The sequence below is a fragment of the Canis lupus genome, chromosome 2 (genome assembly GCF_048164855.1).
Source record: "Canis lupus baileyi chromosome 2, mCanLup2.hap1, whole genome shotgun sequence".
Taxonomy (NCBI): domain Eukaryota; kingdom Metazoa; phylum Chordata; class Mammalia; order Carnivora; family Canidae; genus Canis; species Canis lupus.
In genome coordinates this window covers 23,923,474-23,948,814 of record NC_132839.1, presented here as the reverse complement: position 1 = coordinate 23,948,814, position 25,341 = coordinate 23,923,474, and the positions used below count along the sequence as shown (strand labels likewise).

General features: G+C 33.1%; 1 long non-coding RNA gene across 5 annotated transcripts in view; it reads left to right on the top strand.

The window, feature by feature from the left end:
- Positions 1-25,341, top strand: part of LOC140614086 (uncharacterized) — a 205,359-nt gene that overhangs the window by 102,749 nt on the left and 77,269 nt on the right. For 3 of the 5 annotated variants that reach the window (XR_012014990.1, XR_012014986.1, XR_012014992.1), the window contains exon 4: positions 513-661. This is a non-coding gene — a long non-coding RNA (uncharacterized lncRNA). Of the gene's footprint in view, positions 1-512; positions 662-6,605; positions 7,005-7,813; positions 7,983-25,341 lie in introns of those variants that run through there. The other 2 variants (XR_012014980.1, XR_012014979.1) reach the window with 2 other exon arrangements.

Here is a 25,341-nt window from a genome sequence, read left to right as displayed (position 1 = left end):
CTATTCATAATGTAAGAAAATTTAATGAATGTAGCTATTCATCTTAATAAATTATGAAGTGAATTATAAAGAATGTTGTAAGAAGGCTTGACTGGAAGATCATGATAAGCTATTATGCATACATTTAGTAAGTGAATGTAAACTATTACTAAATACCTCAAATAGCAAGTAATTTAGTATATTTAATTTATCTTAAGGGGAAAACAGTCTCGACAGGTTTAAGAAAAAATATTTATACTTCAACCAAACATTAATATTGCATTTGAGCTAAGGAGTAGGAACACACAAGAAGACTTTAACCTATCTCTCTTTGTCAAAGCACATAGCTATCAAAGTCAGACCATTCTCTTTTATGTCCTTTACTATCTTGAAGAGAAAAGGTCATGTCCATTCTCTCAAAAGCATTTCTCATAGAGCTACCATTGTATAATTTTCAAAGATTATATCTTATATAGTCATGAACTCTTATAACTGAAAGACCTTAAATATTTAATAAAATTTTCTAATTTTAGAGATGAGTACTTGAGTCAAAAAGATGTATCCACAGACATGTGAATCATTACTGCGAAGTGAAGACTAGGAAACTTAACTTCTTGTGCTCAGTCCTACGGTCTTTTCACAACACTCTACTTCTACTCCGGAATAATTTTTCAAGACAAAGGTAATAATTTATGTTAATCTGGTTTAATAAACTATGCTGCAGTCTAAAACAACCATCAAAGACAAATTCAGTGATTTAATACAGTAAATTTATCCTCATGCAACAATCATGATGTGTTTGGGTAACCCACTTGGTTGGCTGCTCTCCGACTGTTCTCAAGCCTCCTTTGGTGTAATGGGCTCTACAATCTCAATGTGAGTGTCTATAACCATAGCAGGGAGAGAAGGAACATTGAGAGCTTACACCTACCGTGCTATGCTTTGGTGTAGATTCTTATGCATCACTTCTGATTATAATCCTATAAGATAGAATTAATCTTCTGACCCCATCTAACTACAAGGGTACTGGAAAAATTGTCATTCCTGTACCCAGGAAGGAGAAGAAAAGTAAGTCCTGGTGAAATATTGGTAATGTCTTACTGATAATGTTTTTCTCACATCCAATCTTTATTTTATGAGCCATCATGTCTGTTAGAGGTTGGATAACTTCTGCCAATTGTAAGGTGTATAATTTATGCTTCATACAGCTTTTTCTACTACATATTAACTTATTTGGACCACTGGTTTTATATTAATTTTTTTGTAGCTTTAGCACCATATAGTGCTTTGTATATGATAAGTATCCACTAATGCTTTTTTAAATGAATAAATAAAAATGTAAACGAATGGGTAGCTGGTTACTCTTCACTACTTTCTTATGAGTAATTGTATCACATTATTACTACTCTGGCAAGGTATATTCATATCCTACTTTTGCTTCAAATCCAACCTTCTCAGTACAGTCATATCTTAAATGGTCAATAGGAGTGTCACCTCCATCCAGTGGAATTTTAGAGCTCTATCAGAAGTACTCATTTATTACTTTCATGTATCACATTACACTGTGAGGCACTGGAAAAACAGAAATAAATAAACAGCACAGTGGTCAAGATCAAAGGATTGGAGTTAGCAGCTGGGTTCAAATCCCAGCTGTTGTCAAAATTTTTGACCTTGGCAAATGATTTAAACTCCTAGAGAGTTTATAGCCTTAGCTACATTATTTATAGCATGAGAATGAAAATAATGTAACTATTTAATAGATTTTAAAGCATTACATGTGATACTCTGTAAAACACTTAGAAAAAGGCTTGAACCAGATGATCAATAAATTCTATTATACTTGGATATTAGATATTATATATTTGACATATAAATTTCCTCTCCAAAGCTATATAGTACACCCCTAAGGTCAGGGACTATGTTGAATCTTTGTTACAAGGAAATTCAAGTACCAAGGTCAATGGCTTCCCTTTAGAAATCTTCAAAAAATATTAAATAAAAATGATATTTCTAGAATATGGAAATCTTCCCAGGAAAACTAGGCATATCTGGAATTCTGTAATTGAGCTAATTAGTTATGAGGATAGCAAAAAAGATATTTAAGAGGACTAAGTTTCCCCAAAAAAAGAATGCAAGTGATTTCTTTTAACTTCTTTGTACAGTCTCAGACTAATAGTGAATTAGAATTTTTCATGTATTATTTTATGTGATAAATTACTTTTATATTCTACCTTTATAATATGTGTTTATGCAGAAAATCCACTATACAAACAATGCATAGAAATACAGTAGATAAAAATAATATGGGAGAATTCACTTCTGAAATTTAGGCACATATATTTCTTACATAATTTTAGTTCAGACTTGAGTGAGTTAAATTCTTTAAAAGGAAAATAACCTTTACACTCTAACCAGGAAGTAGGATAATTGCATCATTTTATCCTCACCTGGAGACATAACTATTATTACTCAACACAAATATTTATGAAATAAATTAGCAACAGAAGTATTAAGTAACTCACCATGAAGACCCAGCTAGCAAGTGGCTGAGCTAGAAATTAATCACATATCTATATTTATATGTTTATTTTCTGTTAGGCTGTCAGGTACAAATAATTAAGTTAATCATATTTTTCACCTCATGCACAATAGTCCTTGGTCTATATAAAACTTTTTATTTATTTTACATAAGTATAAATTTATATATAATCAATTTGTATGGATTGTAATATAAGAACACAGTAACCCAATAAAAACAGACTCTAAGGTAACAAAAATCTCTTTGTGTAGTCTAACCCCATCTTGTACCCTCATCTTTTTGCCCTGAAGCAACCAACACCCTGAACCTAATGTCTTAACCTGTTTTTATATCAATTTATCTCCTAAAAAGTATATAATTGTTCTTTTAATTTATAAAATGTGTATAATGTTGCATGTAATCTTTCAGATTTAAGCTTTCACTTATTGCACATTTAGCCATATCATAGCCTATTACTGGACATACATTCATTTTGAGTACTGATTATATTCTATATGTTGAATATAGCCCCTAACTTTAAATTTCCAGAAGTACACTTCTTTTTTTTTAAGATTTTATTTATTTATTCATGAGAAACATAGAGAGAGAGAGAGAGAGAGAGAGAGAGGCAGAGACACAGGCAGAGGGAGAAGCAGGCTCCATGCAGGGAGCCCGACACGGGACTTGATCCCAGGTCCCCAGGATCACACCCTGGGCTGAAGGCAGGTGCTAAACCACTGAGCCACCCAGGCTGCCCCAGCAGTACATTTCTTTAAAGGTTTATTTATTTATTTTTGAGAAAGAGAAAGTATGTATGTACAAAACAGGTGGAGGGACAGAGGGAGAGAATCTCAAGCAGACTCTCAGCTGAGTACTGAGCCTGTGGCAGGGCTGGATCTCAAGATCCTGAGATTATGACCTGAGCTAAAATCAAGAGTCTGATGCTCAACTGACTGAGTCACCCAGATGTCCCAAAAAAGTACATTTCTTTAAAGATCCGTAGCATGTTACCTAGAAATGAAAATTTCAAAATAAGCTAATAAGGGTGAAATGTTTTAAATATTTTAAAAAGACAAACAATGTAAAAGAAAAAAAAAACAGTGTTACCACGTATTAACTGTTATTCATTTGGAATTAATTATGTTTTTGTTTAAATACGTTTATGACCTGATTACTTCTGCAGATGAGTCCATTTATCTATGTGTAAATTGTAGGATGATCCAAGTACAGAAATGAATCAGCATAATTAAGGAGCTTTATCTGTGGTAAACTATATTAAAACATTTCATTATATTTTATCATTAGGTATAATGCTGTCTGTGAAAAGTATTGCAGACAGAATTTCAGAAGATTAGAAATTACATCCTATGAGTAAAAGGCAGCTACAAACAGTTTGACTCAGGGGTAGCCTCCTCTGTAAGGTCACTGTTGGAGCAGGTAATAGTGTAGTCTTAGGTTTATTGGTAGGCTAGATTGCATGTTGCTAGGAAAATCTCTGAGAGCCGAAAATTCCCATGCTAATTTCCTATTTTGTAAAATGGAATAATAGTACCTTTATTGTATGAGTACAAGTACTTTAACAATTTAACTTTTAAGGAACATTGTTAGAAAAGGAAATAACCAATTGTATCAGATTGATTCTCAGTGATCAGAATCCTTCAATAAAGAATGAATTCCAAAGAGTATCACATCCTTAGGGGATGACTAAAAGCACTCAGGATACTGCTTACAAATGGCCAGGATTCCGTAGAAGCCACTCATTTATTAGCAAGAAAAGTCTCTTTGGAAGTTAACTGTGAATCTCCTATAGCTACCTCCTGCTTGGAACATGGAGAGTCAATTAAGAACTGTATGACTTGTCCTTTCCTCTACCAATCCTCTCCCAAAATCCAACCCTTCCCACTAGTAGCAGGCATAGATCATTCACAATATGCCTAAAAGAGAAAAACTCTGACAAACTTCATTTTGTAATTCATCTTGAAAAGGCATTTTTTTTTTTAGGGCATTCATTATGCATTTAAAGAAAAGAGAGCACATGTAACGTAAGGTAAGGTATCACTATGTTAGCTAGTGACACATTGATTGGTAGGATCATTGAGGTGCAGCAGGACGAGGCCAGGTTTGCCTGCCTAAAACTATCATGAGCTGAATTAAAATGGAGGTCCCCAGAGGGCAAAATAAAGTATGACAATAAAACTATTGGGTTTTATGTTCTTTTAAATTAACAGGAGGATTAAATGAAGCAAATTTAAAATGGCTTTAACAGAGTTTCAATACCATAAAGGCAAGAAGTTAAGACTCTGACCATGTTTTACTCTCCACCTGCTGTTAATGTGTGGCAGTACAAATTCCCCTTCAGAGAGTAACTGTAAATCTCTACTTAATAGGCCTCAGGATTTACTAAAAACAACTCTGAAAGGAAACTTCCTTAAGTTAGAATGTTTTCTTAGAATTCATCCAACTTTCTGTTTTACAGAAAAACTGGGACTGTAGGCTGACCTTTCACTCTTATTTTGACAAATGTGTAAATTAATTTACTTGCAGTTGCATTCTTGGACATTATTCAGGCCCTTAAATCTCTAAATTTTCCTGCTTTCTTGCCCTCTACTCACCTCTGCAGTCCTGAATTTATTCACCTTCTCTTTAGGGTATGAAACTGCCCTATAATGAAGGGCAATCTCTTTAAAGCATGTTTACATATGTGTACCTTGAATATCCAAGACACTACAGTAACAACAAGAGACTCCTCCCTTTATAAAGCTGCAATGTGCCTAAGTGTTTCTTCTGTAATCATGTGGCCCTCCAAGGGAGTATAGCCCCATAGCATGCATCAGGCTTGAGCACTTCAACAATGGTAAATGCACTCTTTATATCCTACTACATCCACCCTTCCATATAGGCCATTAATTGAGAAGCTTTTATGGTGTCATCACATTATATAATATTGTCCAACTCCACCAGAAATTTGAAACTTGACATTGGCTTTCATCACCAGAATAAATAAACAAACAAACCTGGATCTGTAATCCAAACAAAGCTTGATGAAATAAAGTCCTAAAATACAAAAATGTATATATTCTTTTCATGTTTTTTTTTGAAGGTTTAGCTGAAGTAATGCATGTAAACTTCTTAGATGCATGCCTGGCAACTTGTACCTGCCCACTGAATTATTTTATATTAAAAAATATTATGACTTTTAAGATTAAATAGGAAACGTGAGTTGAGGGTCAAAAAAGTCTATGTGATTATGTACTGTGCTATTTTTCTCTCACACAATTGTTTCTATTTATGAATGACATAAAGTCTACATCTCCATTACGGAAAAAAAAACAACAACCAACTTTATACATAAATTAAAATCAGTACTTCAAAATGTAGAATGAAAAGACCACAACAACATCCTTAGGGCCATGATCCTAAATTTCAATTCAATAACATTAAATTAAAATTATATTTGGTATACAAGGAAAGCATCTAAAGATTACACTTAAATCAAATTAAGAGCACTTAGGCACAATTATCACTAGCGTACAATTTGAGTCACTTGAGATAAAGCATTAGCAACTGGCTTAACCACTGGCAAAATAGCATCTGAGTTCTAAAAATCAAAATTTAGATGAATACTTTTGTACTTTCCACTTAAACACATGCAGAATAAATTATGTTCTTATATCCATAGTGTAGACAAGAAATGAATATACATGTGTAGAGATTTTTCTAAGATTTTATTTATTTATTCATGACAGACACATAGAGAGGCAGAGACACAGACAGAGGGAGAAGCAGGCTCCTTGCAGGGAGCCGGACATGGGACTCTATCCCGGGTCTCCAGGATCACACTCTGGGCTGAAGGTGGCGCTAAACCCCTGGGCCAATGGGGCTGCCCCATGTGTAGACATTTTATCTGGAAGCTTGGAACCAATTTAAGAGCTTAACAACATCAATTGTTCATCTGTCTACTATGGGAACTATAATGCTAATTAATATTTGGAAATAAAATTATTTTTCTTTTTAAAAATGCCATTCCTTTTGAATATAATAATCATATACTTTTTATAAAAGTTAATATTATACCTAAAAAGGTGAGTTTTATAAAGCTTTGTTTCAGGCAGGAAACAACAAATGTTGGAGAGGATGCGGAGAAAAGGGAACCCTCTTACACTGTTGGTGGGAATGTGAACTGGTGCAGCCACTCTGGAAAACTGTGTGGAGGTTCCTCAAACAGTTAAAAATAGACCTGCCCTACGACCCAGCAATTGCACTGTTGGGGATTTACCCCAAAGATACAAATGCAATGAAACGCCAGGACACCTGCACCCCGATGTTTATAGCAGCAATGGCCACGATAGCCAAACTGTGGAAGGAGCCTCGGTGTCCAACGAAAGATGAATGGATAAAGAAGATGTGGTTTATGTATACAATGGAATATTACTCAGCTATTAGAAATGACAAATACCCACCATTTGCTTCAACGTGGATGGAACTGGAGGGTATTATGCTGAGTGAAGTAAGTCAGTCGGAGAAGGACAAACATTATATGTTCTCATTCATTTGGGGAATATAAATAATAGTGAAAGGGAAAATAAGGGAAGGGAGAAGAAATGTGTGGGAAATATCAGAAAGGGAGACAGAACGTAAAGACTGCTAACTCTGGGAAACGAACTAGGGGTGGTAGAAGGGGAGGAGGGCGGGGGGTGGGAGTGAATGGGTGACAGGCACTGGGGGTTATTCTGTATGTTGGTAAATTGAACACCAATAAAAAATAAATTAAAAAAAATAAAATAAAGCTTTGTTTCTTGGAAGATCAAATGATATAGCTTCATAGGCAAAGACAATTCATGTAAAATTCAATCAAACCTTTGACTAGTGCTGAAACCTGCATCAGAGTTAATCACCTCATCCTTATTTGAACATTTCTAGCGGTGAAAAAAACACTCTGCTTTTTTAGGTGGCATATTCTTACTGTCAATCTCTCTTAGAAAAAGAAAATTCTTTCTTGAGATAAAACATTAAGGTTTTATTTATTTATTTACTCATGAGAGACACAGAGAAAGAGGCAGAGACACAGGCAGAGGGAGAAGCAGGCTCCCTGTGGGGAGCTGGATACAGGACTCCATTCCAGGATCCCAGAATCAAGACCTGAGCCAAAGGCAGACGCTCAACCACTGAGCCACCCAGGTGCCCAAGAACATTTAAGTTTAGTCATTTCATGTATTTATCTCACTTATCTGGTCTATCTAAAGAACATAGATTTACTTCTCTAGCATCTGAAGACATTGGAGTATCTAACCTTAGCTAAATTCTCTTTACTTTCAGATATTTCCAGAGTCCTCAATCTCCAGGTCAATCCAACATTAATTATGTTCTTTTAACTGAAGCTCTTATTCCAACTATGAACTTATCAACGGAGAGAAAACCAGGACTATTATCTTCCCTGATCTGGAAATTTTTCCTTGTCTGAAAATTTTATTAGTTTGAAATTTTATTAGTCAGGTCTTATTTGAAATTATAGTAATTATTGACATACATTACACTTGTAGTCCGCCAAAATTTAGGATTTTTTTCATATTAGGTATGTACACAGAAGACCATGGTAGGACTATGTAATAGATTTTTCATCTAAATGTGGTATTTTATATTTCACTTTTCTTCTTTTTAATCAATGTTTTCATGATTTCAAATCATTCAAGTCATAATAGAAAATTAATTTTTTAACTCTCAATTATTCTTTTATTTTTTAGTACTGTGCCAGCCAAAATTATAAGGACAGCTGATGTATTTAAGGTTTTTGGAAGATATAGGGTATTTTATAAACTTTTGCAAAGCTACCAATTTTTAACTATTTAGTACATTATCATTATAAGCATTTGTACTTGCCATTCTGTGTAAATGTGCAAGTATTTCTGTAGGGTGTATCACTAAGTCATATGTAATGCAAAACTCCACCTTTCCTAGATAATCTCAAACTTTATCAAATATTAGACTAACAGTTTTGTGTAAAGCATTGTATTGGTTTCTATCTTTGTCAACATTAGGTGTTGTCAGACTTTAAATCTTTGCCAATCTGGTGGATATGTGATATGTATACTGTATTTCATTAATTTTTTTATAGTGTTGAGTCCTTTTCATAGATTAATTGGCCATTCGGAAATCATAGAGTGAAAGGACACTAGCATGCTAGTGCCAGGCAAAGTGGCTTCCAGTAATGAGAAATTATTTAATAACTACTGCTTGTAAAATATTTCCTTTCAAGGAGGCGGTATGTAATTTTTTATTCATTTTTCAATTTGAATATACATCTTTTTCCTTTTTAAAATTTTGGTCACCTATCTATCTAATGATCTATCAATCTAGAACATTAGTCCTTTCTGATTATATGTGTGTTATATATGCTGGATATCTATGCCTTATTTTTGCTGTTTTTTAATAAGGGGAAGTTTATAATTTTACTATGGACAAATTTAACAATTTATCCTTTATAGTCATTAGTTGCTTCTGGAAACCATCTTTCTCCCATTTTCAGGTATTGGCATAGTATTTGCCTAACTCCAATATGCTTGTTCTTTACATTCTTCATGATTTCCAAAGTCCATCTTTTATGGGTTTCATATATCACATTTTTCAGTTTCATTGATATTTGCATTCAAAATTTGGAGCAATGGGATTTTCGAGAACATTAAATTTACAGTTTTTCCAAGTATCACTCACAGTTTACATGCATTGGAAGCATTTAGGGAGATTGTAAAATACGCATTCTCAGATTCTCCTACCCACTTAACTAAGTCCATTAAAATTTCCAGGTTCCCAGATTCATTCACATACACACACACACACACACACACACACACCTTTTTTTGTCCTTTTGGTTACTAAAGTTTGAGAAGTAATGGGTAACTCAAACAACTTATTTTAGATATACAAAAAGTAGGATCCAAAAAAGTGACTTACTCAACACCATTCATTTATTAGTGCCAGGAACTAAACTAAAACTCCTATGTATGTAAAAAGATATTCTCATAGTGTTAAAGTAGACAGTAATGATCATGGATGGAAGAGAAAGACATCTATTAGGTATCAAAGGGGAGTGAGGCAAACTGGTGCAGTTGGGAAATCTCTGGGGCCAAGGGCTAACAACCAATGTCATTCTGTGTCCTCCCCTGATCTTTCCATCATTATAATATCATTTACATTATGGTTTGGCAAGATGTCTACCCCTAAAGTCATCATAACTGTTCCCATTAATCCAAATAATAAAAGGAAAGGGGTGGCACCTGGATTCCTAGAAAGGGCATGCCCTAATGAATACTCCTCCCCTAATCACTCAAAAAATAAAAACTTGTAGACACAAGAAATTTGGGGCTGTTTCTCCCTCCAGCCTGCCTGCTCTTCCTCTAAGAGTGTACTTTGGCTTAAATAAACTTTTCTGCTTGTACCACTCATCCTCTCTGTCTCGTCTTCCGTGAATTCTTTCTTCTGAGGAGACCAAGAGCCACCTGCAATTTTCTTTAGATGGGCCAGGTCAAGTCCTCAGGGCCCCAGATCTCCCCAGTCTATCAGGCAACCATAGGTGACTGTTTCTTTTTCTACTTTCTCCTACTTCACCATTTCACTTAACCATACAGACTGAACCTTTGTTTCTAGTTATTAAATTTAATGGAGCTCTCAAAAAACAAAACAAAAACAAAACTCTGTACTCTTTATCACACTAAGAGATATATAGCTGCCCACAGTGCTACCCAGCCGGGCTACGTTTCTTAGCCTCCCTTGCAGTCATATATGACTGTGTCTTTATGAGTGGAATGTAACCATTAATAACAAATTTAACGTCAACAAATTTCACGCCTGGTACTTAATACTTTTGGCATCTCTCTGTATGATCTTCAACTCCTTTATTCCTGTTGGGATCAGCAGAAAAATCCTAGTGTACTGGGTTTACAAATAACAACAAGCAGGGATGTACTGCTAACTTTTCTGATCTCTTTCAAACATAAATATAAGATAATTGAATTTACATGGTTTTAAAATTATCATGTATTTGAGTCTCACTGTAATAGCAATATAGCATAACTACTGTTTGAATGTTTATAATAAAATAGGCAATTTTACTTCATTATCAAGAGGATCTATCCATATAATCAACATATATGTTTACTCTAACTTTAGATAAGACAAAACCAAGTAATTTTCCAGAAAAAAAATAACAAAAGAAAGTATATTGGATCTCAAGTTAATTGACTAGAAAACAAATGCTTGGATAATTCATATACATATCCAAATTTAACTTAAAATGGTGCTACTATTGACATATCTTTCAGAGAATTATTCACAGTGAAAAAGAGAAAACACTTCTTTGGAACTGTGTATTTTTTTTCCCCTCCAACTTTTAAGTGGTATTTGAACTGATGGGAAATTTAAAACTATGCTACAGAGTCTATCAAATAAGAAGTTGATGACTAGAAAATGTGGTTGTTAAATGTCACATTACTGTCTTCTGACAATCTTCTGTCTTTTGGAGCACGTTTTATAGCTTTGCTTCACTTGTAAAATAATTTAATAGAATGATTATAAGTGTGTTAATCTTAACATAAATGACTGTAGGTTACTTTACAAAAAGTTGAAGAGAGCTTCAAGAACTTTGGTGGCAAAATACAATGAAAAGTTATAAAACACTGGTAAAATATGTTACTCTAAAAAGTTTGACACTAAATATTTCATTGAAATTTTGCTGATATTCCTTTATGAATTCATATTAAATGAGGAGGCTCTTTTATGTAGGAAAATAACCTACAGCTGTCTTCACACCCTTCCATGAAGCTGTCATTGAAAGGTTAGTGATATCTTTCTATTTTACTTCAATGCATGACCAGTGGAACTACTGAGCTTTCAGTAACATTAAATTAAAAGCCTCATAAAGGTTTTACTCATTAGAATGCTGGTATTTCTTAGCTAATATATAAGGACATGCAGGGAGGTACATATGTATTAGGAGTTAACATAAACTAAAAAGCCTGCTTCAAGTAACTAATGTGTCCTAAAGCTACAGGATGTTGTTAGTGTTCTAAAATCTTCAATATTTTTGAACATCTAAAGTTAGAAATAGTGCATAACATCTAAAAATAAATTATTTGGAAGTCTCTGTCTTCTGGAAAAAATACAGGTACATTCGAAAAAAAGTCAATAGCTTAAAGTGGTCTATTTTATTTTTATTTTTTTAAGATTTTATTTATTTATTTATTCATGAGAGACACAGGGAGAGAGGCAAAGTCAGAGGCAGAGGGAGAAGCAGGCTCCATGCAGGGAGCCTGATGCGGGACTCGATCCTGGGACTCCGGGATCATGACCTGAGCCAAAGGCAGATACTCAACCGCTGAGTCACTCAGGGGTCCCAACTGGTCTATTTTAAATAAAGAAATTATATTATTTATGGCTACTATATTCAGATTTTAAAGGCTATTTTTATGAATTTTATTTAATATTTTCAATTATGTCTTAACATTTTACAAGTTTTTAAAAAAGCTTTTAATTAAAATTATAGCTGTACTCAATTATATTTTAAAACATGCCATTATTACTATTATGATCCCACAGATTCAACAATTATCAGCTCATAGCCAAGCTTGCTTCACCTATAAACATAGCTTTCCCCTCATCTGTACTACCCATACACAGTGGATTTTTTTGAAGCAAGCTCCATGCATGATATCAGATTATTCATTTGTATGTCAATATAAGTAAATGTCTAAAGCATAAGAAATCATTTATCAATGTATACCATAGGACAATTATCATTGTATCACGCATACAAAATTGAAAATTTCTTAACTTTCAATGAAACAATTCTTATTTGAATCAGAGTCAAAATAAGAAATAAACACTGAATCAAAGCCTTATTACTTATTTTATATTTGACTCTACATCCCCGAGAAACTGTCTTGAAAACTCTAAGGATTCCATTAAGACTTGGGCTGATTTGAAGTACTTTTCGAAATAAATTTTGTTATTATAGTATAAAATTAATTCAGGAAAACATACAAGACAGAAGAGAATAGATTGGTTACTTTTTACAAATTAAACACATCTATGAGCACATCTATTCTGATCAAGAAAGACATTCTCTCATCCCTAGAAGATGCCTCAGAGCATCTTAGTGACAGCTCTTCTCCTCCCCAAAGGTAACCACCTTCCTGACTTCTAATGCTGTGGATGTGCACTCCCTGTATTTTAATTTTAAATGTATCTTCATGGCATTGCACAATATATATTGTTTGGCATCTGATTTATTTCACCCAAAACCAGGCTTATGTGATTTATGCATTTTGATGTGCAGTTTTAATTTAGTCTCTTTTCTAAATAGTATACCACTAAAAAAATTGTAATTTACCTATTTCTCTATTAGTCTAATATTGACAGACCTTTTGTTGTTTCCAAGATTTGGCTATTATAAATATTTCCGCTAAGAAAATAAATCAGTATATCTTTTGTTCCCAACATTTCCATATGTTGGATGTAATCCCAGGAGCAAAAGTGCTAGGTCATAGACTATCTGCATCTTCAACTTTAACAGCTATCTCCAGATATTTTTCAAAGTAGTTATACAATTTTTATTCACAATACTAGTTTATTGAGAATTCTTATTAATTCTCATTCTTGCCTAAAGAAGATATTACTAGATTATCGGACTTTTTACTTTGACCCAGCCTTGAGTGTCTCTACCGCTATCTCATTAGGAATTATTTAAAATGTATCCATGGCTCTTAAGATTGAGAAATTTTTCATCTGTTTATTGGCCATCTGGGAATCAACTAGCATCTTGATATTTCTCAGGGTCCATTTAAACAAGAGTATTTCATTAGTAGAGTCATGCATTTCCACAAGGTGGCACATAACATCTACATATCTTCCTTTTTATATATTGATGGACTGATAAACATTGCCTAGATTCATTATTCTACTAGATGTTGGAAAAATAATGATATTCAGAATCATTTATCCTTCACTTTTAGTTGAAACATCTCTTTAAAGAAACTTAAACTTCCCTTCATCAATTATTTGGTTTTCATGAGATGCTGTTCATGCAGGAACTGGGTTAAAAAAAAAAAAGAGTATCTTTGTTGTTTACTACTTTTCAGAATAATAAGATGTTAAGCTCTCAAATTCTTGCTGCCTTAAGAGTCCTCAATTCCAGTCTAGTTTTCTTTAGCCTTCAGCTTTTCACAAGACTGAAAACATCACCATTTTCCATCTTCCCTAGCATTTTACAAAGAGGAAAAATTAATGAATTCTGACATATTTGATACACTTCAAACACTGAAGTTATTATTTTTATTGATGTTCAAGTATCCTGTCTTTGGCTCATGTCTTTCACCTCTCAAAGATCCCTGTTTCCTTCTAGTTATAGATTATATCTGATGTTACAAGTACTCATAGTAAAGGCTTTAGTCCATGTTTCTAGGCCTATTCTTTGAATAGAATCAGGAATGATTAGACAGAAAGAGAAAATACATTATGGGCTCATACTTATGTTTCCAAAACAAATCTATATTTCAGTTATTTCATTTAAATTCAGGGTTTTTGTTATGCTGATAATGTTGGATATCATCAACACTAATATAAAATCACCTGTAATACTTTGTGTGTGTGTGTGTGTGTGTGTGTGTGTCAAGTTATGTTAAAAGTTAATAGGCATACAGAATAATGGACCCCAAAGATGTCTGTGCTCTGTTCTGTAAAACCTGTGACCAAGTTACCTTCCATTACACAAGAGATATTGCAGATGTGGTTAAGGGTATAGAGAGTGTTCTGGATCATTCAGATGGCCCACATGGGTCCTTAAGAGAGGAACAATATTTTCAGTTGTGTCTGATCTCTGAGAAAGAAGACAGAGAAATAACACACGACAAGAATGAGATCCACTACTGTCCTCTCTGAAGATAGAGGAAGGGGAGCATGAGCCAGGACATGCAGCAGCCCCTAGAATATATGAACAAATCTCAGTTTACAGTTTGCAAGAAAACAGATCTCAAACTTACAACCAGAAGGAACTAAATTTTGCCATAAAGCTCAGTGAACAAGAAAATAGATTCTTAGGCAACTTAGTTTTTAGTCCATTGACATACATACTGGATTTCTAACCTGCAGAACTGTAAGATAATAAATTTGTGTTGTTTTAAGCCACTAAATTAGTGGTAATTTATTAGGGCAGCAATAAAAAAATAGTATAGTTAACTTCAATTTTTTTTCTTTCTAGTTTACTCTTGGGAATTTTGTTTTCCATTTTGATTTTATTTATTTTATGTAAAATGTTCACATGTTACAACATAAAATCTACAAAGCAAGATATTTACAAAGAAGTTCAGCTTCTATCTGTCCCCTCCACTCTTCTTTTTCTTTCACATTTACGTTCTTACAGATTTATGGAGTTATATTTACTCAAGCAAAAATAAAGAAACATTCATATTTCTATCCCTAAATTTTTCATTTTTTATTTTACTCTTTAAAATAACGTACTCTAAAATTGGCAATTTTAGTGTATAGTTTTATGAATTTTAATATATAAATAGATTCATTCTACCACTTTCACAATTAGGATATAACTAATTGTGATAAATGAACAATTGCTCATTCCATCACTCCCCAAACTCCCTTGTGCTATTCACTCTATGGGAGGAACAGCACCCTCTCTCCATCCATAACCCTAGTAACCACTGATTTATTCTCCTTAACCATAGTTTTGTCTATATGAGAATGGAATAACTACTTTCATTTACTACATACCTAAACATCCAACTATTCTTAAGACCAAAAGTCAGTAAACTTTAACTGAGAGAAATGAAATCATATCTCTAAAATTTATGTATAGACTTATTCATATTAGCAAATCACCAAAAGCAAACCCAAATACTAATCAAATTAATAAAAATCAAATGTTATATTCATGTAGTTGAACAGCACAGTTCAATAAAATGAATGGGCTACTGACACAGCAATAATGCAAGTATCTCAGTAACATGATAAATGAAAAAAAAAAGTCAGACAAAAAGTTAACATATTGACAGATATATATATGTCGCTAGTATTCACATCCAGGTAAAACTATTCTGTGGTTGCAGAAATAAGCACAGAAAGAATAGTAGTTGCTTTTTGGATGGATGATTGAACTGGAAAGGAACATAAGGAAGCTGCTTGAATTGATAAAAATATTCTATACTTTGACTGAAATATCATAGTTTAAAAAGTTTATAAAACTGATCCAAATGTGAATATAAAGCTTTTGCAATTCACTATATTTAAATTACATCATATTTGTATAAAACAGCAAATTTCAAAAGAAAAAAAAGTCTGAGAAATTTCCAAAAATAATGATAGATATAAAGTCACAGAGAAAAATCTTAAAAGCAAACAGAGAAGAAAAGGCATATTATCTTCCAAGGAAGAGCTATAAGACGGATTTCTTAAAAGAAATAATGAAAAATCAAGTAACAAACATGCTGGCTGCTAATAAATGAAAGAATAATAGCTATAATTCTAATACAAAAATTTTTAAAACTGCGAATGAAATTAAAATCAAAATCAGATAAAAACTAGAGATACAGCTGCCAATAGAACTACAGATAAAAGAAAAAAAGATCATAAATAAAAGAATGAGAATCCAGACAGAAATGAAGAACAATGTGAAAATAAAAATATATTTTGACTGTGGTCTCTTTTTTCATTTAAATACATGGCAATAATAAAGCAATATTGGGATAATTTCTTTTTTTAAGATTTTATTTATTTATTCTTAGGGGACACACAGAGAGAGGCAGAGGCACAGGCAGAGGGAGAAGCAGGCTCCATAGAGGGAGTCCAATGTGGGACTCCATCCCAGGTCTCCAGGATCAGGCCCTGGGTGAAGGCAGACACTTAAACCGCTGAGCCACCCAGGTGTCCCTGTTTCATTTATATTATAAAATAGAGAACACTAATACAAAGTCAAATGGAAAACCTGAATACTTTTATATATCTTAACTAAAGTTAGTTACTATTAACATCCTACAAAGCAGGACTAATTGGCTTCAAAAAGCATATTCTCCAAATATTTAAGAGAGGGAGAAAACTAACAACAACAACAAAAAACTTTAAAAAATGACAATGAGATCGCACAAACTCTCCAGAGAATTTTTTTAAAAAGCAAAACTTTGGCAGCACTTCACCAAAAAAATGGCTATCCAAATGTCTAAGAGGTGCCTGGCAGGGAAATTCCAGTTAAAATCAAAATATTATACTGCTACAGATCCATGAAATGGATAAAGTGAATAAAACAATACCAAGTTCTAGTAAGGATATGAAGCATCTGGAACTTAATACACTTTTCAATTGTAAAATGGAACAAACTTTCAGAAGACTCTCTTGCCAGTTTACATTATTGCTAAATATACTACAATCCTAGTTATATATCCAATGGAAATGTATACTAATGTCCACCAAAAGAAATGTACGTGTTCCTAACAGATAAAAAGGCAATAACCATATTACCCAACATCAAGATATTTATGAATCATCGAATTGACAATTTGTCATATAGTAATTGTGATACATTTCAACAAAAACTATTAACAAGATTGAATCAATTCTTCCTACACATAAAAACTTCGATGACTCTCACAAACATAATAAGACACAAATAAAGCTAGCCTTGAAAGATAAGATTCCATTTTATAACAACTTGCCAACAAGTTCACAAAGTTGTTTCTATCTTATTAGAAATCAGGTGCGCCTTCTTAGATGAATAGCGAAGGAGGGATCATGAGGGAAGCTTCTGAGGTTCTGTTTTTATTTATTCTGTTCTTTATCTTTATTTAAGAACTGGTTTCACAAGACTGTTCACTTTGTGAAAATTCATGCAAAAATACCTATAGATTTTCTATAGCTAGGTTACATGTTATTAAAATATTTAAAAGAAAAAGAATCATTTTATAGTTATCAATTCTTTCAAAATTGTTTTTCTTTCTATGTACAAATATATTATTCTATCAGATAATTCTAACACTTTAGAATCAGATATCAAAATTAGTTGTAAGATATGTATTCTTCTTTTAAAAAAGATTTTATTTACTTATTTGAAAAAGAGAGAGAGAGAGAGAAAGAGAGAGCATGCACGAATGTGGAGGAAGACGAGGGACAGAAGGAGAGGGAAAAGCTGACTCCATGCTGAGCAAGGAGCCTGACTTGGGACTCAATCATCCAAAGACCCCAGGATCATGATCTGAGCCGAAGGCAGATGCTTAATTGACTGAACTACCCAGGCACCCCTAAGATGTATATTCTCGATGATAGTTTAAAATTATTTTCAAGATATTTATACAGTCTGTTAGTTTTAATAAAAAGCTTATGTCAAACTTTACAAAAACTATAAAGTTATCATATTAACTATCACACTGGGTTCTATTTACCATACCCTCACATATCCCCACATAAATCAAACCCTATATACACAGTGTGCACACTCCCAGTATTTGGGAAATACGCTGCACATCAAACAATATCAACAATCTAAACAACTATATTTCAATAAAACAAATCTGTTACTCATTTTAATTCCTTGTAAATTTATTTCTCATCACTTAGTACATAATTCTTAGAGCTTTTACAGAAAAAGAATATAAATCCTTTGTAACTTTTTTCCCTGGATATAAAATAGTGAACATTAAGACTTGCATAAAACAGGCTATAATAATGTTTTATTATTTTGAATATATTTCTGAGGTTGAAGATATTGGAAAATCAAGGTCAATGTAGTTATCTGACTTTTTATGTCTGAAGACATTAAATTTCTTTATTTGAAAGTAGAAATTATTTTAAAGATTTATATTTTAATCATTATGGTTTAATCATTAAACACTGCTAAATGAAATAAAAATATTCTCCAAGTATCAAAGTTATCTCTCAAGCCAATGTAATATGTCGTATATACATGAATGTATACGTGCATGAATGTGTGTATGCGTATGTGAGAGGTGTGTGTGTGTGTGTGTGTGTGTGTGTGTGATCATAACTGAAGTAAGGAAATTCTATTCCTCAATTACTAGTTATATAAGCTTTAAAATTTTTGCTTGTTTTTGAACCTGACACACCTGGAATGATATGTATGCTTTTTTCTATGTTATTGGTTGCTTGCTTAGCATTTTGCTTGTGAGAATCATTAATTTGGCAGGGGGGGGTGTTGCATCAGTATTTATTTCATTCTTCCTGAAGTATAGTGTTTCATATATATATATATATATATTATATATATACATATATAAAATAATTTATTTATCAATTCCCAAATTCAATTCTGCTATTTTGCAGGGGCGTTTTTTGGCTCTTCATTATTTCTATACATTTTTAAATTTTCACACTAAGTTATTATGAGCTGGCAGACAGTGATAAAGAATTTCTTCCATAAAACTATAACCACATATTCCCAGACACTGTAAGTATATGACTCTACTAACATTAATATTCATCTTTACTGCAACAATTACATATTAAAAGTATCAAGTATTAAAATATTGAGTCACACAGTTCAAAAGGTATATAAAATAATGAAGCTCTGTTCAATTTATTAGCAGAAATCCACTGTTATTTTTTACAAGAGAAACTCGGAAGAAAGGGAAAAAACACTTCACACAAAAGTATTTGATAAATAACATATTTTAAGTAAGTATGGGGTATATAGGGGATTTTCAGAAATTTGATGATTATTACTTTTTTAAAATAACAAAACACCTTTATCTCTTAAGAACAATTTACTAGCTAAAGACACATTCTATGCATCCTCCACAAAATAAATGCAACAGTTTACTCATAGTATTTATTAGCCTCAGTCCCATTCTTTTTTTTCTGCTCCCTCTTTTAAATTATGCCCCAAAGTAGAAACATTAAGGCTTTTTTTTCTCTTGTTGGAGATATTAACTATGTATAATGTGGATGTGTTCATAAACTTTCAAATAGGTATTTATTTATTTTTTTAATGGACGTTCCCTAATAACAGAAATAATCACTGTGAAACTTGGTAAAAATCAACAAAGCAATAGTTGCACCAACCTAATATATACTAGAACAGATATGGTAAATGTAATGTAAAACGAAAAGTGAGCAAATAAATAGATGCTACTTTTCATGAAAGAAGGGGTAGAGTATTGTTCATTGTTTTCGGAGTCATTATTGTATATAACACTAAAATATATATAAACTATTGTGCTTCTCATTTTGTCACCTAGACCCTTTAAATGTATAGGTTCATGAGTTGCTGACATTTACAAACTACCTGCATCACTACCCATATTCTTTGTTCCCTAGTCAATCAAAAGTCAAACCTATAACCCACAGTTGGAATCTTACTCCATTGTGACTTTTTAGATTTAGCTCTTATAGTTCTTCACCCTTTCCCTTTTGCATCACCAGTATCTCCCTCTTTCCTAGATTGTACTCATTAGGAATATAAACATATTATAGAAACACCTGCAATTTAAAAGAAAAACAAAATCAAAATCCTTCCAAGATCCAGTGTTCCACAAGCTCCTAATCTGTCTATAGATCTGTATGTATAAGTAATTTATATATATTTAATATCCTTGGGAAAACTATGAACAAGCTCTACAACTGATGTACTTCCTCAGTGCCCATTCACTCTAGAATCTTCTTAACACATGGTCTTTGGCAATCTTTGGAGCCAGAGCCATTAGCCACCTCTTTTTCCACATATTATTTAAGTTTTAGTAGAAGTTACTCCATCAACCCTTAAAATATATCCTCTCAATTTTGAGACACAATCCTCTCTTCATCTGCCTCCTATTTCCACTCCCAATTTCCATTTTCTTTTTTTTTTTCCAATTTCCATTTTCATATGTTCATTTTTACTATTCCTTTCTTCCGTATTGTCTAATCTGCTGTTAATGCCATCTATGGTATTTATCATCTCAGATACTACAGTTTCCAAGAATTTGATCTACATAATTTTAAATATTTTCCATGTCTCTACTTTATTGTTTCCCCTTTTTGCAATGTACAATACTTAGAGCTGTTTTAATGTCCTAGTTAATTAATTCTATCATTTGTGTTATTTGAATCAGTTTTGGTTGACTGATTTTTCTCCTCATTATGTTTCCTGTTCCTATGGAAGCTGATAGTTTTTTTTTTTTTAATTTGATGACAAACATTGCAAATTGTACTTTTGCATGCTAGATAGTTTTTATTACTATGCATATTCGTCAATTTTATTTTGGGAAGTATTCATTTTCAAACAGTTGGATTGTTTGGTTCTTGCTTTTAAGCTTTGTTATATAGGATCAGGATAACATTTGAACATTTGATCTAGGGTGAGTTTTGTCTCACTACTAAGTTATGCTGTGTGTCTTGTGAATTGTGGGATTTTCTACTCTCATTAGTTAGATCATAATTATTTCAAGTTTGGTGTAAAAATCCCTTTCCTGCCAGTTCTAATCCTTTCAGATAATTCTTTCTCTGGCCTCAAGTAGTTTTCCTTAAATAGATGTACTAGTCTAGACCCATATGAAGACTCAACAGCCTCACTGCAGATCTCTGGAATTCTCTCTCCATGTAGCTCTCTCCTTTCTGATACTCTAAGAACTCTAGTTTAGTCTTCCCAGATCCTCAGCTCTGTCTCTTCAACTCAGAGTATTTGTCAGGCCCTTTCAAGTTTCCTCATTCTTGTACTACATCCTGCAAACTCCCTCCAGGTAGGAAGCTGTAACAAATAGTTGGGCTTATATATTTTGTTCCATAATTCTCAGAGACCACTTACACTTATCGTGTGATGTCCATTGTCTTGTATATTTTGTCAAGTGTCTTACCTTAGGTAGAAGAACATATCTAGTCCCTATTCCTCTTTGCCAAGGACAAAAGTCTTAGTCTGAGTTTACCCTAATGCTGAATCAGATAAATCTGGGCCATAGGGAGAAATGTCTGGTTTTGCCAGGGACATAAGGGCCTGAGGCTGTGCGAGTAACAAAAGGACAAAGAAAAAAAAAAAAAAAACATTTTTTGACCCAGAAGAGACTGTCTTAGTCTTTAAATTGGCAATATGCAAATTAGTCAGATACTTATAACACTTGTCTCAGACAGTGGTTAGAAAATATACTAAGTGTAACATCCTATTAAAATTTTATTTCAGAGGAAGCATGTAAATCTGATAGAAGAAAATATTTGTAGCATCACACTTTTCCTTTCCCAGTAGAAAAAAGAGTAGGAAATGTACAGTTGCCTTTGAAAAGTGGCTGCAAGAAATTCCATATGAGAATTTCTTGTTAAAAACTGCTACAGGATTATCCATTTTATTATCAATGCTATAATATTCTTTAAAGAAAAGGGGAAAACACACTTTCTTCTCATCTGGGTTAATCCAGTGTGACCACAAGTCAACTAATATTTGAGAGGTGACTAAGTAGATGATCTCAACAATGTGACATTTTACATCATATCTTGTTATATCAGCCATTGACTCAAAAGGATACTGATACTGTTAAGGAATTTCTTCTTCAGATTTTGTGGCTCAGTGGGTTAGGCTCATGACCTTATTATCAAGCTGGACATATTTGCTTTGTGTGAGGAAACCTTTTGTTGCTTTTGGGGCAGGAAGCTTTTGAAGTTCTGTAGACTTCTTGTAGTAGCACAGAGTCTATATACATTTGTTGTATTTTGCACTGAGAAATGGATTTTTCTGAGACGAATTCATAAGTATTATGGCTATTGCCATGGTTAGTACTTTATCTTTTAATAAGAGCTCATAAACCATATATTTGTAACAACAGATTAATCACTACTCTTTGCTCAGTTGAATAAAACTTAGGATGCATTCACACTGCACTGTTTTTCCCCCCCCGATCACTTACTTAATTCATTTAATCATTCACTCATTCATTCATTTATTCACCTACCCATTAATTTATCAAACATTGAATACCCACTCTTTTTTTTCTAAGACCTTATTACTGAAACTGAAATTTAACAACATAATTGAAACCTTACCTTTGCTTTATACTCATTCTTTATTTATAGAATTGTATTAGCTATTTTTGTAAGAATGTTTCCCAACATACAGTTTAATTCATTATAAGGACATATGAAAGACGTGTGCGTACAGATTAAACTTTGTTTTCTGAGAATTAGTACTCAATCAAAATTTCTGAGATTCTGACCTAAGAGGGAAGTAATATAGTCTTGAGCCTTGTACCTCCAACCATCAAGGGTAATTCATACTCAGGCCTGAAGAGAGGCCTTCAGGTAGCAGGATTTATCTTAGTTGGATATACTACCCAAACAAATCTTTAAAAGCAGCTAAAATTTATTGATCATTAACTATACCAGGCAGTGGCACAAATTTTTTCTTTTGTTTAATCTTGAAAATAGTTGAAAATAGTTTCTTGAGCCAAGTACTACACTTAACCATAATTTTGCAAATAAAAAGACCAAGGCTCAGAACAGTTAGTGTTTAAATAGGAACTTTCCTATTTAAACACATGAAGTGTCAGAGCTGAACCCAGGTCATTTTATACAAGAGCCATATACTTAATTAATTTGTTGTATTATTTCCTTAATTCATTTATGGTGCCCAGAATCCCAGTCTTTCTTTCTCTTTGATGGTGCTTTAGTGCTTAATTGTTTTAAGTTATGAACTTGTTTTGTATTTCTTAAATCTCTTGTTTTGTGCTCATATTAATGTTATAGTTTCTTTTGCAACTTCAATACTGATGGCCTACTACTTTTGCCTCTCAGAATTATCATACAAACCAGATTAATTGTTATGCAAGCAGTTCAGGGCTTCTCTTATAAACTCAGATGGCAATTCAGCAGAATTCTTTATAAAAATAAATTCTTAAAGGAATAAATTTAACAGCTTTTTATAGTTATTCCAGAAAAGAAAGGCTGGCCACTCATGGACTAGGGCTTAATATTATGGATCTGTTCCTACTAACAGTCAGATAGGGCTTAAACAAATAGTAATTTAAAAAGATTGGACTGATTATGCCTATTTCTCCCTTTCTAGTGACAGATATTATTAACTGTATTTTTTGAGCACTTGTTTTTTATCATAAATATGATGTCCAAACAATTTGCATAAAACAAAAACTAGAAATATGAAAAATACAACTCAGGTATATCTCTCTTGCACAATCACAATCAATATTTTAGAACATGAGTTTCCGAATTTTCTTAGCATAGGTTATTTTTAATTTGTTTTTAATTTTATGATTCTTTAATTATACATATTCTTTTTTAAACATTTTATTTATTTATTCATGAGAGACACACGCAGAGAAAAAAGAGAGAGAGAGAGGCAGAGACACAGGCAGAGGGAAAAGCGGACTCCATACAAGGAGACTGACATGGGACTTGATCCCAGGTCTCCAGGATCAGGCCCTGTGCTGAAGGCAGCACTAAACCGCTGAGCCACCCGGGCTGCCCTAATTATATATATATTCTTAAATACATTTTTAATCATGAAACTTTAAATTGATTAAATCACCTTATAGCATACATATGTCAAAATTTAAATGTCCCATGATTTCAAATAACACTGAGATGATTTTTCATATTTGATATTTTTTCCATGATCTAGAACTCAGAAGTGAATTTTTTAGAGCAAAATAAATGTGTCTGAGCCTGTATTTAGGGTATTTTATGGTTCTCTTGTGAAAGATCCCTTATATTACACGTGGATCTGATATTCATGAAAGACAGTGTACCATAGAAGACGGTGCCATGAAAGTGCTATAATTTTAGGTAATATATATGTGCCTTGTGATCGTGTTCTTGCCTGTACTTTAACATTCACTTCTACTATGGAATGGTTAGCTGTTGTGCCTGTTGGACCTTATGACTAAATAGACCTGATTATACCTGATGAACAGTTCTATGTTCACTCAACAACATGTCAGGAGCTATTTTTTTAAAAATAGAAAAAAGTAAAAATAAATAAATAAATAAGTAGAAAAAAGTTTTTTTGGCAGCATGATGGTCCTACTCCAAAACCTTAGGAAATTTTGCTGAGAATTTCCTACTGGGCTACCAGAGACTCCACACTATATACTTATTTGCCACTTTTACTTTAGCTGTTTCAGCTTTGCTGGATCTTATGGCTGAGTTGTCAAGACACTTGTACCATAACCTGTTTGTTGTTTGTTTTTTTTCCCCAAATTTCTCATAATAGTTCCAATCAATATTTGCAGCCTGTGGAGGCCTCTAAAATGGATCAGAGTAGTATTCTCAAATGTGGGATATGTTTCCTTCCAGCTCTAGGCATCCCACAATATGCTCTCTTTCTTAGTGGTAGGTGGTGAAAATGTAGATGTCCACCAACCTCTCTGTCTCATTCCAGTCTGTAATGTCCCATTTTTTAAATATAAGAATCCTAAGCCTAATATAAGTGACCTGCCAAAGCTGTAATTCCAGCACTTTTCACATCTTCCTGCTTTTACAATTAGACTCTTGCCCTGATTATCCCTGCTGGTCTCTTAAATGCATTCATAAAGGCCCCATGAGTTTCACAGCATGCCTTGGGTTGATAGTTGGCTGATCCAAACTTCTTTTCTTTTCCAAAACTTATTAAGCAGTTAACAAAGCCTTCTAATTAACCAATTCTTATAATTAGTATTTCTTCTCACTGTTCAAGTGTTATAACTACCTCATAACCTATACTTCAGTTTCTATGTATATTACCTCAACCCACTAGATGAGAGTCTCTGTAACTGTGATAGTGTTTACTAGGGACTGTCTTTATCTTTATTACAGGTAGCAACGGGGTCATAGTTTTCCTCTAATGGACAAATGATTCAGTCCCACAATTACAATGGGACTGTCTG